General features: G+C 45.3%; 1 protein-coding gene and 2 long non-coding RNA genes across 3 annotated transcripts in view; 1 reads left to right on the forward strand and 2 right to left on the reverse strand.

Annotated features, from left to right (window-relative positions):
- The window catches only part of LOC130523864 (hemicentin-2-like), a 174734-nt gene that overhangs the window by 27897 nt on the left and 134047 nt on the right, over positions 1-12790 (forward strand). The gene's annotated exons all lie outside the window — the stretch shown is intronic.
- On the reverse strand, positions 5469-11423 carry LOC130523873 (uncharacterized). Its single transcript, XR_008950035.1, has 3 exons — positions 11281-11423; positions 5739-5830; positions 5469-5626 (listed from the first exon to the last, which is right to left on the reverse strand). It is a non-coding gene; the product is annotated as an uncharacterized LOC130523873 (long non-coding RNA).
- On the reverse strand, positions 8672-9080 carry LOC130523878 (uncharacterized). Its single transcript, XR_008950041.1, has 2 exons — positions 8922-9080; positions 8672-8819 (listed from the first exon to the last, which is right to left on the reverse strand). It is a non-coding gene; the product is annotated as an uncharacterized LOC130523878 (long non-coding RNA).

Here is a 12790-nt window from a genome sequence, read left to right on the forward strand (position 1 = left end):
CCGGAAACATCTCCCAGCCTGGCAGGCCCCCATGAGGAAACACCATGAGGAAACACCATGAGGAAACACCATGAGGAGACACCATGAGGAAACACTGGAGCTAAAAACTGAAGGACTGAAACAGTAAATGGGATAAAAGGTGTAAAAGCTAAAAACTGAGAAACTAAGAACTGAGGGAGTAAAACAGTCAAGTTAACTGTGAAAGCAATTGAGGATAAACTGCACAGGCTACTTGGCACCGGAAGAGGAAGAGGAACGTTGGCTCGAATCACAACTCTAATGAGGGAAGTTCACAGTCCGAGCACTGAAGCTGGTAATCTGCCAACAGTGCAAGAAATAATGCAGGATAAGTTCAACGCCAGTGTGCTGGACTTTAAAGAGATAAATAGGCAAATAGGAGGTCTTTTGTCTGAAGAAGAGAAGGAGGCTGATATTAGGAACTGGTTTGAGCCCAAAATGATGGTCATCAGTGAGTTTACTGAAGAAACTGAAAAATGGATGGAGCAGGAGATTTCAAGCTTCCGCCCACAGACCAAGAAGAGGAAGAGATTGGGCCTGAAGATAGTGAGTCACAAGTGGGGATAAATTCCAACCAGCCTATAAACAAGAATGGTTCCCGATATTCAAAGCGAAAGTGATGAAATTCACCATCATCAAAGAAAATGAGGCTTCAATCAAACTGTAATCTGGGTTTTATTGTTGCAGATTCACCACTTCTTCAACCTCCTCCTCTCTGGTTGCGTCGTTTCTTCTTCACAATTCTGTGATGGGACATTAAAACTCTGTCAGTTCCTCCTGAGCAGACAGAGGAACTCATCATGGGGAGGAACCTTCTCCTCACTTCCACAGTTCTTTAGTACTCCACACCCCGATGGCGTAACACATTTGAACCCGGTTTAGATCAGATTACGGGAAACTGAAAACAGAAAATTCCAGGAACAATCATGTCAGCGTTTCTGCGCCGGTCCCACGTGTAATAAAACATCTATAACAGGACAGATCAGCGAAGCCAGGATTGAGCTGCTCACCTGTCCGAATTAGTAATGACTGGTCCCAGTTTAGCCTCAGGGGTCAGATAACAGGTGGATCCTCCTGCGGGGTCGAGTTAGGATGGAATCATCTGCAGGAACAGAAACAATCGGGCGGGAGAAGAACCTGGTCCAGAACATTTGACCTGCGACACTCATCTACACATCTATACATTTATATATCTACTTCTGCTCATCTATACATCTACAATTCAATTCATTCATTCAGTTCAATCTTTATTTATATGGCACTTTTCATACACTGGGTAGCACAAAGTGCCTCACAGAGGATCAAAACAACAAAGACAAACAAGAGATCAAGAAAAGGACACACACACACATACACAAACAAGCTGAGACATGGCTGGGCACCGAGACCTGAGGCGAAGGAGACGCCACCTTTGGAGGCCCACCAGGCCGAGGGAGGTCACGGTCCGTGGCCACAGTGGTACCGCCACAAAGACCAGCCCGACCCGGACAGACCGGAGGCTCCACACCAAGGCACAGAGCCCCCTAACCCCCCAGGCCAGAGCTGTCCACGGGACAGCACCCCCAGTGGTAGACCGGAAACATCTCCCAGCCTGGCAGGCCCCCATGAGGAAACACCATGAGGAAACACCATGAGGAAACACCATGAGGAGACACCATGAGGAAACACTGGAGCTAAAAACTGAAGGACTGAAACAGTAAATGGGATAAAAGGTGTAAAAGCTAAAAACTGAGAAACTAAGAACTGAGGGAGTAAAACAGTCAAGTTAACTGTGAAAGCAATTGAGGATAAACTGCACAGGCTACTTGGCACCGGAAGAGGAACGTTGGCTCGAATCACAACTCTAATGAGGGAAGTTCACAGTCCGAGCACTGAAGCTGGTAATCTGCCAACAGTGCAAGAAATAATGCAGGATAAGTTCAACGCCAGTGTGCTGGACTTTAAAGAGATAAATAGGCAAATAGGAGGTCTTTTGTCTGAAGAAGAGAAGGAGGCTGATATTAGGAACTGGTTTGAGCCCAAAATGATGGTCATCAGTGAGTTTACTGAAGAAACTGAAAAATGGATGGAGCAGGAGATTTCAAGCTTCCGCCCACAGACCAAGAAGAGGAAGAGATTGGGCCTGAAGATAGTGAGTCACAAGTGGGGATAAATTCCAACCAGCCTATAAACAAGAATGGTTCCCGATATTCAAAGCGAAAGTGATGAAATTCACCATCATCAAAGAAAATGAGGCTTCAATCAAACTGTAATCTGGGTTTTATTGTTGCAGATTCACCACTTCTTCTTCACCTCCTCCTCTCTGGTTGCGTCGTTCTTCACAATTCTGTGATGGGACATTAAAACTCTGTCAGTTCCTCCTGAGCAGACAGAGGAACTCATCATGGGGAGGAACCTTCTCCTCACCTCCACAGTTCTTCAGTACTCCACACCCCGATGGCGTAACACATTTGGACCCGGTTTAGATCAGATTACGGGAAACTGAAAACAGAAAATTCCAGGAACAATCATGTCAGCGTTTCTGCGCCGGTCCCACGTGTAATAAAACATCTATAACAGGACAGATCAGCGAAGCCAGGATTGAGCTGCTCACCTGTCCGAATTAGTAATGACTGGTCCCAGTTTAGCCTCAGGGGTCAGATAACAGGTGGATCCTCCTGCGGGGTCGAGTTAGGATGGAATCATCTGCAGGAACAGAAACAATCGGGCGGGAGAAGAACCTGGTCCAGAACATTTGACCTGCGACACTCATCTACACATCTATACATTTATATATCTACTTCTGCTCATCTATACATCTACAATTCAATTCAATTCAGTTCAATCTTTATTTATATGGCACTTTTCATACACTGGGTAGCACAAAGTGCCTCACAGAGGATAAAAACAACAAAGACAAACAAGAGAATCAAGAAAAAGGACAACACACACATACACAAACAAGCTGAGACATGGCTGGGCACCGAGACCTGAGGCGAAGGAGACGCCACCTTTGGAGGCCCACCAGGCCGAGGGAGGTCACGGTCCGTGGCCACAGGTGGTACCGCACAAGACAAAGACCAGCCCGACCCGACCCGGACAGACCGGAGGCTCCACACCAAGGCACAGAGCCCCCTAACCCCCCAGGCCAGAGCTGTCCACGGGACAGCACCCCCAGTGGTAGACCGGAAACATCTCCCAGCCTGGCAGGCCCCCATGAGGAAACACCATGAGGAAACACCATGAGGAAACACCATGAGGAAACACTATGAGGAAACACTATGAGGAGACACCATGAGGAAACACTGGAGCTAAAAACTGAAGGACTGAAACAGTAAATGGGATAAAAGGTGTAAAAGCTAAAAACTGAGAAACTAAGAACTGAGGGAGTAAAACAGTCAAGTTAACTGTGAAAGCAATTGAGGATAAACTGCACAGGCTACTTGGCACCGGAAGAGGAACGTTGGCTCGAATCACAACTCTAATGAGGGAAGTTCACAGTCCGAGCACTGAAGCTGGTAATCTGCCAACAGTGCAAGAAATAATGCAGGATAAGTTCAACGCCAGTGTGCTGGACTTTAGGGAGATAAATAGGCAAATAGGAGGTCTTATGTCTGAAGAAGAGAAGGAGGCTGTTATTAGGAACTGGTTTGAGCCCAAAATGATGGTCATCAGTGAGTTTACTGAAGAAACTGAAAAATGGATGGAGCAGGAGATTTCAAGCTTACGCCCACAGACCAAGAAGAGGAAGTAGAGGAAGAGATTGGGCCTGAAGATAGTGTATCACAAGTGGGGATAAATTCCAACCAGCCTATAAACAAGAATGGTTCCCGTGCGGTACGTTCAACTGTCATGTCTACTCATTCATCAGTTTGTGCTCTTGAAGAAGCCAAGCTCTGTGGTTTAGTGGAACGTGGTGTAGTTTTGCAAAAGAAACATGAGCTGGAAATGGAGGAAGCGCGTATTAAGGCTGTGAAAGAGAAACTGAAACTAAAGTAATCCACTTTTTGGTGACCTACAGGGCAAAAACACATCTACAGCAGGAAAAGGCAAAGAAAATGAGAAAGTGGTCAAGAGTGTATCAAAAGGAAGTAGCTTTGCAACTAATATGACAACAGGAAAGAAGAGTGCAGCTACAACACTGAAACAAACAAACTCAGCCCAAACAGGAAATGCTTTTGAAACACCATGTTTATTTTGTCAAGGGAATCACACATTGGAATCTTGTAGCAAGATCAAGGACGTACCAAACAAGGAACGTCTTGATGTATTGAAAACGAAGGGACTGTGTTTCGGGTGTTTAAGACGGGGGCATATTAGCCAGAACTGTAAGAAGAAAATAATATGTAAACAGTGTTCACGGAGACACCCAGACATTCTTCATCAGAATGAGGAGACTAGGAACACCACATCTGTGACCAATCAGGGTAATACTCAGAATAAAGAGATGTCTGTAGTTCCAGGTTCAGCCAAGCAAGAGGTGTGTGGATACACTGGGGCCGGAGAAACGGACTGCTTGGTACCCGTGGTTCCTGTAAAGGTGAAGTCCCGCAACAGTGGAAGGTCCATAGAGACATATGCCTTTATGGATCCCGGGAGTACAGCCACGTTCTGTACGGAGGACCTCAGGAAGAAACTGGTGCTAGTAGTGGACAGTTCATCCCCACGAAGCACGTGGATCATGGGAAGAATAATACAAACTTTCCCTGATTCCAGTGGAACTGTTGTGAGGGTGAAGTTGCAGACAAAAACAGCACCCTGGAGAGGTCTGTGCAGAAGTTATGCCTTTTGCAGGAAGCCATGTAAACACAATGGACAATATGTAAGAAAAGATTTATTTTAGTTAAGAAAGATTATTTCTATTCTGTTAATAGTTTTAATTTGATGGCTCTTAGTTTTGAGTTAAATTGATAATTGTGTAATCTTACAGTTAACCCAGTTAGGGGCCGGATATGTAAGAGCCATAGAGCAGAATTGATGTGTGTAAAAATGACGTGCAATTTATGTTTGCAATTTGTATTTGTTTGATGCATGGTGCATGTTATTGTGTAACTCGTAATATAAAAAGGATTGTTGATGTAAAGTTTTGGATGCCGCTCCCTGAGATTGACTTAAGAGCGCATGCGCAGCGTCAGGCCAGGTGAGCTGCATTAGATACGGGAGCACAACGTTTTCTTACCGTCACGTTATGTGAGCTGTAATCTTTTGGAATTCATATAAAGACTTAAAATGGAATTACATCTCATGTCATGCGAGTGAAGAATTACTGTGTCTGCAGCTTAAAAATGGTACGTTAAATGAGGATGGAGTGCCATTACACACAACAACCCGATATTCAAAGCGAAAGTGATGAATTCACACCATCATCAAAGAAAATGAGGCTTCAATCAAACTGTAATCTCGGTTTTATTGTTGCAGATTCACCACTTCTTCAACCTCCTCCTCTCTGGTTGTGTCGTTTCTTCTTCACAATTCTGTGATGGGACATTAAAACTCTGTCAGTTCCTCCTGAGCAGACAGAGGAACTCATCATGGGGAGGAACCTTCTCCTCACCTCCACAGTTCTTCAGTACTCCACACCCCGATGGCGTCACACATTTGGACCTGGTTTAGATCAGATTACAGGAAACTGAAAACAGAAAATTCCAGTAACAATCATGTCAGCGTTTCTGCGCCGGTCCCACGTGTAATAAAACATCTATAACAGGACAGATCAGCGAAGCCAGGATTGAGCTGCTCACCTGTCCGAATTAGTAATGACTGGTCCCAGTTTAGCCTCAGGGGTCAGATAACAGGTGGATCCTCCTGCGGGGTCGAGTTAGGATGGAATCATCTGCAGGAACAGAAACAATCGGGCGGGAGAAGAACCTGGTCCAGAACATTTGACCTGAGACACTCATCTACACATCTATACATTTATATATCTACTTCTACTCATCTATACATCTGCTCATCTATACATCTACAATTCAATTCAATTCAATCTTTATTTATATGGCACTTTTCATACACTGGGTAGCACAAAGTGCCTCACAGAGGATCAAAACAACAAAGACAAACAAGAGAATCAAGAAAAGGACACACACAGATACACACACACGCACAGATACACACACAGATACACACACTTAAACACACACACCCACACACACAAACAAGCTGAGACATGGCTGGGCACCGAGACCTGAGGCGAAGGAGACGCCACCTTTGGAGGCCCACCAGGCCGAGGGAGGTCAGGGTCCGTGGCCACAGGTGGTACCGCCACAAAGACCAGCCCGACCCGGACAGACCGGAGGCTCCACACCAAGGCACAGAGCCCCCTAACCCCCCAGGCCAGAGCTGTCCACGGGACAGCACCCCCAGCGGTAGACCGGAAACATCTCCCAGCCTGGCAGGCCCCCATGAGGAAACACCATGAGGAAACACCATGAGGAAACCCATGAGGAGACACCATGAGGAAACACCATGAGGAGACACCATGAGGAAACACCATGAGGAGACACCATGAGGAAACACCATGAGGAAACACTGGAGCTAAAAACTGAAGGACTAAAACAGTAAATGGGATAAAAGGTATAAAAGCTACAAACTGAGAAACTAAGAACTGAGGGAGTAAAACAGTAAAAGTATCAAGTCAAATAAGGATAAGACATAAAAAAGCATGAGAACATAAAAGAAATTAAAAATAATCAGAAAATCAGTTAAAGGCCTGATTAAAAAGGTGTGTCTTGAGCCTCTTTTTAAAAACCTCAGCAGTCTCTGCGGCCCTGAGGTTCTCCGGCTGTTCCACAGTCGGGGACCAGAATAACTGAAGGCCGCTTCCCCGTGCGTTTAGAGCTTACATGTGGGATGGTTAAAAGGCCGGTGCCGGAGGACCTCAGAGTCCACGAGGGTTGATAGAATAGAAGCAGGTCGGATAAATAAGTCAGGCCAAGACCATTAAGACATTTAAAAACGAATAAAAGAACCTTAAAATCGATCCTGAAACGCACGGGGAGCCAATGCAGCGATTCTAAAACTGGTGTGATGTGCTCCCGCCCTCTGGTCCTCGTCAGCACCCGAGTTTTGTAATAATTGTAGGTTAGAGATGCTCTTTGTTGGAAGACCAGAGAGCAGGGCATTACAATAATCTAGACACAAGAGATAAAAGCGTGCATCAGCACCTCCGTGCTGGCCTGAGAGAGAAACGGGCGGACTCTGGCTATATTCTTCAGGTGGTAAAAACCCACCTTTGTTATGTTTTTGATGTGTGGGATAAAACTAAGCTCAGAGTCAAAGATCACACCCAGATTTCTTACAGATTGAGATGGTTTAAAATCCTTTAATTTTGGTACAAGTTTCTCTCTCTGACCTTCAGGACCAGTGACTAAGACCTCTGTTTGGTCCTGGTTGAGCTGTAGGAAGTTTTCTGCCATCCATGACTGGATATCTAGAATACAGTTAAAAAGGGCATCAACTGGCCCTGTGTCACCAGGAGCCACGGCGATGTACAGCTGCGTATCGTCAGCATAGCTGTGGAAGCTGATGCCGTGGCTCCTGATGACGTCCCCAAGAGGAAGCATGGAAAGAGTAAAAAGGGTTGGACCTAAGATTGACCCTTGGGAACCCCACATTTTGTCTCATGGATTCTCGAGGAGCATGTATCCATACTTACACATCAGCTTCGATCAGTAAGGTAGGAGGTGAACCAGTTAAGAACAGTACCAGAGAGGCCGACCAGGTTCTTCAGTCTATTCAATAAAATATGGTGGTCGACTGTATCAAAGGCGGCGGTCAGTCAGATCAGCAGCAGAACCAACACCGTGAGCTTTTTGTTGTCTAGGTTACACCTGATGTCATTTAAAATCTTTAAAAGGGCTGTCTCTGTACTGTGGTTCATCCTAAACCAGACTCATGTCTCTCTAAAATGTCCTTTGAGTTTAAAAAATCATTCACTATGTTAAAAACAAGTTTTTCTAAAATGTTACTTAAAAACGGTCAGTTGGATACAGGCCAATAGTTATTTAAAACGCTGGGGTCTAGATTGCTCTTCTTCAGAAGGGGCTTCACCACCGGAGGAGGTGGGGAAGACACCCGTCTGAAGAGAGCAATTCACCATATATAGAAGATGTTCCTCAAAGAATCATAAAATGCTTTAAAAGACGGTGTGGGAACTGGGTCTAAAAGGCCGGTTGTGGGCCTCACTGGGGAGAAAACTCGACCAAGTGTCCTCGCATCAACCAGGACAAAACTCTCCTTGTCTCCTCAGGTGATGCAACGATCCAGGAGTGTTGGTGATTAAAATTTGTTGGGATAAAAGACTGGATCTAATAGCATCGATTTTACTCCTGAAGTGGTCTGCAAAGGTCTCCCAGAGGGTGTCAGTTGTTGTTGTGGGACACCTGTTAAAATTACCATTGGTTAAAAGCTCAATTGTGTAAAATAGAAATTTGGGGTTGTTTTTATTGTTGAGATTAGTTTTTGAAATGAGAAGTTCTTGCTTGCTTGATTGTGTTGTTGTAGGTTTTGAGGTGTTGATAAAATATTTCTTTGTGAATGGTCAGCTTGGATTTCCTCCACCTCCTCTCAGCACTCCTGCAGGATCTTTTCAGTTTTCTAATTTCTTCATTTCTCCACGGTGGTGCACGTTTTGTTCTTACTGTTTTTGTGAAGAGTGGAGCCACAGAATCCAGCGTTGACTTTAATTTATTGTTAAAAGTGTCAACAATAAAATCACACGATGCTGGTAAAATTTCTGCAGGAGTGCTCTGTAAGATCTGGATAAAATTTGCAGCCACTTCAGGAGTCAGGTAGCGTCTCCCCACCGTTCCCACAGGGGCCCCCTGCTGGTTAAAACTGGTGATGTTAAAAAACACACAAAAGTGGTCAGACACGGCCAGATCCACAACAGGGGACCCACCCACGGACAGGCCGTAGGTTATGACCAGGTCCAGGGGACCCACCCACGGACAGGCCGTAGGTTATGACCAGGTCCAGGGGAACCACCCACGGACAGGCCGTAGGTTATGACCAGGTCCAGGGGACCCACCCATGGACAGGCCGTAGGTTATGACCAGGTCCAGGGCACCCACCCACGGACAGGCCGTAGGTTATGACCAGGTCCAGGAGACCCACCCACGGACAGGCCGTAGGTTATGACCAGGTCCAGGGGACCCACCCACGGACAGGCCGTAGGTTATGACCAGGTCCAGGGGACCCACCTACAGACAGGCCATAGGTTATGACCAGGTCCAGGGGACCCACCCACGGACAGGCCGTAGGTTGTGACCAGGTCCAGGGGACCCACCTACAGACAGGCCGTAGGTTATGACCAGGTCCAGGACCCACCCACGGACAGGCCTTAGGTTATGACCAGGTCCAGGGGACCCACCTACAGACAGGCCATAGGTTATGACCAGGTCCAGGGGACCCACCCACGGACAGGCCATAGGTTATGACCAGGTCCAGGGGACCCACCCACAGACAGGCCGTAGGTTATGACCAGGTCCAGGGCGCCCTCTGCTGTGGGTCGGTTGTTTAAGATCCAAACTGTGAAGGAGGTTTAAAAATTCTCTGGACACTGGGTCCACGGTGTTGTTGATGTGTAGATTAAAATCACCAGTTATTAAAATCCTGTTGTATGTAGCGTAAATTATTGATAAAAATTCTGAGAATTGGCTGATAAAGGAGGTGGAGTATTGGGGTGGTCTGTAAACTGTTATGCATAGAACAGGAGGGCTGCTAAAAACAAAGGCATGATGCTCAAATGATGGAAACTTATTAAAAGAGACCTCACTTGATGACATTTCGGTCCGTTATTGAAGCGGTTCCACCTCCTTTCCTGCCCCCCCCCCCACCCACCCCCAAGCCTCTGTGAGAACAGCAGGTGCATCAGTGCCATGTCTCAGTAAGGAGAATACCATCGAGGTTTCTGTCTAAAATTAAGTCGTTTACTATAACAGATGTGTTTAAAAGAGAGCGCACGTTCAGCACGGCCATCTTTATGTCCGTGCTGAACGTGCGCTCATCCTGTCTTTTCATGGGAACGATAAAAGCACTGTTGCGTCTGGAAACAGTCCTGGGTTTCTGTCCGTATGAAATGATGGTTTCAATGGAGTGAATGAGCTGTGATCCTGATGGCAGACATGGAGTAGTGATGGAGGGGCATGTATGGTGCAGCGTGGGGGGGGGTGAGCGTAGATGTGAGTGAGTGGGGGGCAGAGTGGTGGCGTGCATGTGCTTTAGTCAGGAGGTGGATGGAGTGCAGGACACTCCTACACATCTATACATCTACTCATCTATACATCTACACTCCTACACATCTATACATCTACTCATCTATACATCTACACTCCTACAAATCTATACATCTATTCATCTATACATCTACACACCTACATATCTATACATCTACTCATCTATACATCTACACTCCTACAAATCTATACATCTATTCATCTATACATCTACACTCCTACATATCTATACATCTACACTCCTCTCCTACAAATCTATACATCTATTCATCTATACATCTACACACTCCTACATATCTATACATCTACTCATCTATACATGATGTGGAGTGTGGATTTTCACACCAAAACACCAGCAGAGAATTCTGGTATTTGTAGTATGAGCACATGCGCTTTAACAATACCGACGGCCCAGCTCTAATAGTCAATTAGTATGGCTTTGCGGGCCAAATATTATTACATTGCGGGCCAAATTTGGCCCACGGGCCAGAGTTTGACACCTATGTATTAGATGATCAATTATATTTAGAAATGGCGAAATTAATTACAGGAAGACAAAAGTTTAAAGTTTAATTAGAGTTTAATTACATAAAATAGGAAAACAATTACGGTCTCTGGTCTTAGAATTGCCTCATTTATGGTTGTCATGGCAACGTGGGGAAGTCATCAAGAACGTGTTCTAATCAGTGTTGGCTGATATTTAAATATTGTAATTTACAAATGAAACAAGTGTTGAAAGAGGAGCAGATCAATGAGGAGGACAATTCTGGCATCATGGGAGGGTGTGTGTGTGAGTGTACCTCCAATTCCTCGATGGCATCTTTCACCACTCCCATCTGGGCACCAACTAAGAGGATCACTGAACCCTTTAAATCTCTGTACTGTCTGAGATATGTGATATATTAAAACGGTTTAAATGAAGGTTTGAGTGTTGTTTTATTGGCGACGGTCACGATTTTATCTTCACTTGAGCGACACATCAGGCCAGTAGCTCGTTGAGGAGCGTTAGCTAGCTGCCATTTCTAGATCCGTCTGAAGTGATCTTTACCTTTGACTCGGTCTCTGACCGACTGGATCGAGTTCTGCAGATTTCGTAAAGGTACACAAACACTTCCAACACAAACGTCTGAACTCATCTTCAGAGTTTGAAACTGAACGTGCTGCGTGTTGTGGAACTAACCGCAGCGCAGCAGCGGGGGACACTTTTAGAAGACGGACCCACAGCTACTTCCGGCCCGACCCCCTCATGCAGCCGCACCAGGAGCTTCATAGTTTTGGAATCTTGAAACTTTTATGTGCTGTCGGACAAATGTGATGTTTTTGTGTTTCTGACCATTTTAAAGGTTGGAAAATAGATTAAAACGTAGATATGTGTAACAGGGACATATAATATTGTATTATAATTACACAAAATTGTTCTTTTGTTTACTATTGTTGAACATACCTGGTGTTTGTTTTACTGTGCTGTCTTGGTCCTCCAGTCACTTCTTCTGTATTTTATTTCTTCTTCGTGTGTTCCCCTTGGTGCACCTGTATAAATTCGAGGGTCGCGACTCCCTCTTCCCTTTTGCAATTCTCGTGTTGGGGAGAGGTCAGTCATCTTTTGTAATCCCTTGTTTTAAGTGTCTTTTTGTTATTATTTTGTCTTAATTTGTCACTCTTATAACACTACAGTTCTATTCAAGTTTATATTGAGCTCTGATGTTGCTCCGATGTAGTGTTTTTTGATGTGAACAGGTGCAATGGTGCTAACTCCATGTTGTCTTCTCTGCAGTTTGGGCTGGATCAGCAAATAGCGGCACATGTTAATTTTGCTGTTTTATTTTGACCAGATTAAACGGAGAGTGCCTCCAAAAGTTCAACTGTGTCCCGTGGCTACTCTACGCACCACAACCACAAAAATAACACAACGCAGACATACACTGGTCACACATGCACGCCACCACTCTGCCCCCCACTCACTCACATCTACGCCCCCCCCCCCCACGCTGCACCATACATGCCTCTCCATCACTACTCCCATGTCTGCCATCAGCATCACAGCTCATTCACTCCATTGACACCATCATTTCATACTGACAGAAACCCAGGACTGTTTCAGACGCAACAGTGCTTTTATCGTTCCCATGAAAAGACAGGATGAGCGCACGTTCAGCACGGACATAAAGATGGCCGTGCTGAACGTGCGCTCTCTTTTAAACACATCTGTTACAGTAAACGAAGGAGGTGGAACCGCTTCAATAACAAGGACCCAAATGTCATCAAGTGAGGTCTCTTTTAATAAGTTTCCATCATTTGAGCATCATGCCTTTGTTTTTAGCAGCCCTCCTGTTCTATGCATAACAGTTTACAGACCACCCCAATATTCCACCTCCTTTATCAGCCAATTTTTGGAATTTTTTATCAATCATTTACGCTACATACAACAGGATTTTAATAACTGGTGATTTTAATCTACACATCTACGCCTCTTCGTCCTGACTCCGCTCCGCTGGAGCGTCTGTTTCTACTGAAGGCGCAGGAGTCTTTCTCCGAGAGAAGAACGTTGTTATGGGTAG

This window comes from Takifugu flavidus, chromosome 4 (genome assembly GCF_003711565.1).
Source record: "Takifugu flavidus isolate HTHZ2018 chromosome 4, ASM371156v2, whole genome shotgun sequence".
Taxonomy (NCBI): Eukaryota; Metazoa; Chordata; class Actinopteri; order Tetraodontiformes; family Tetraodontidae; genus Takifugu; species Takifugu flavidus.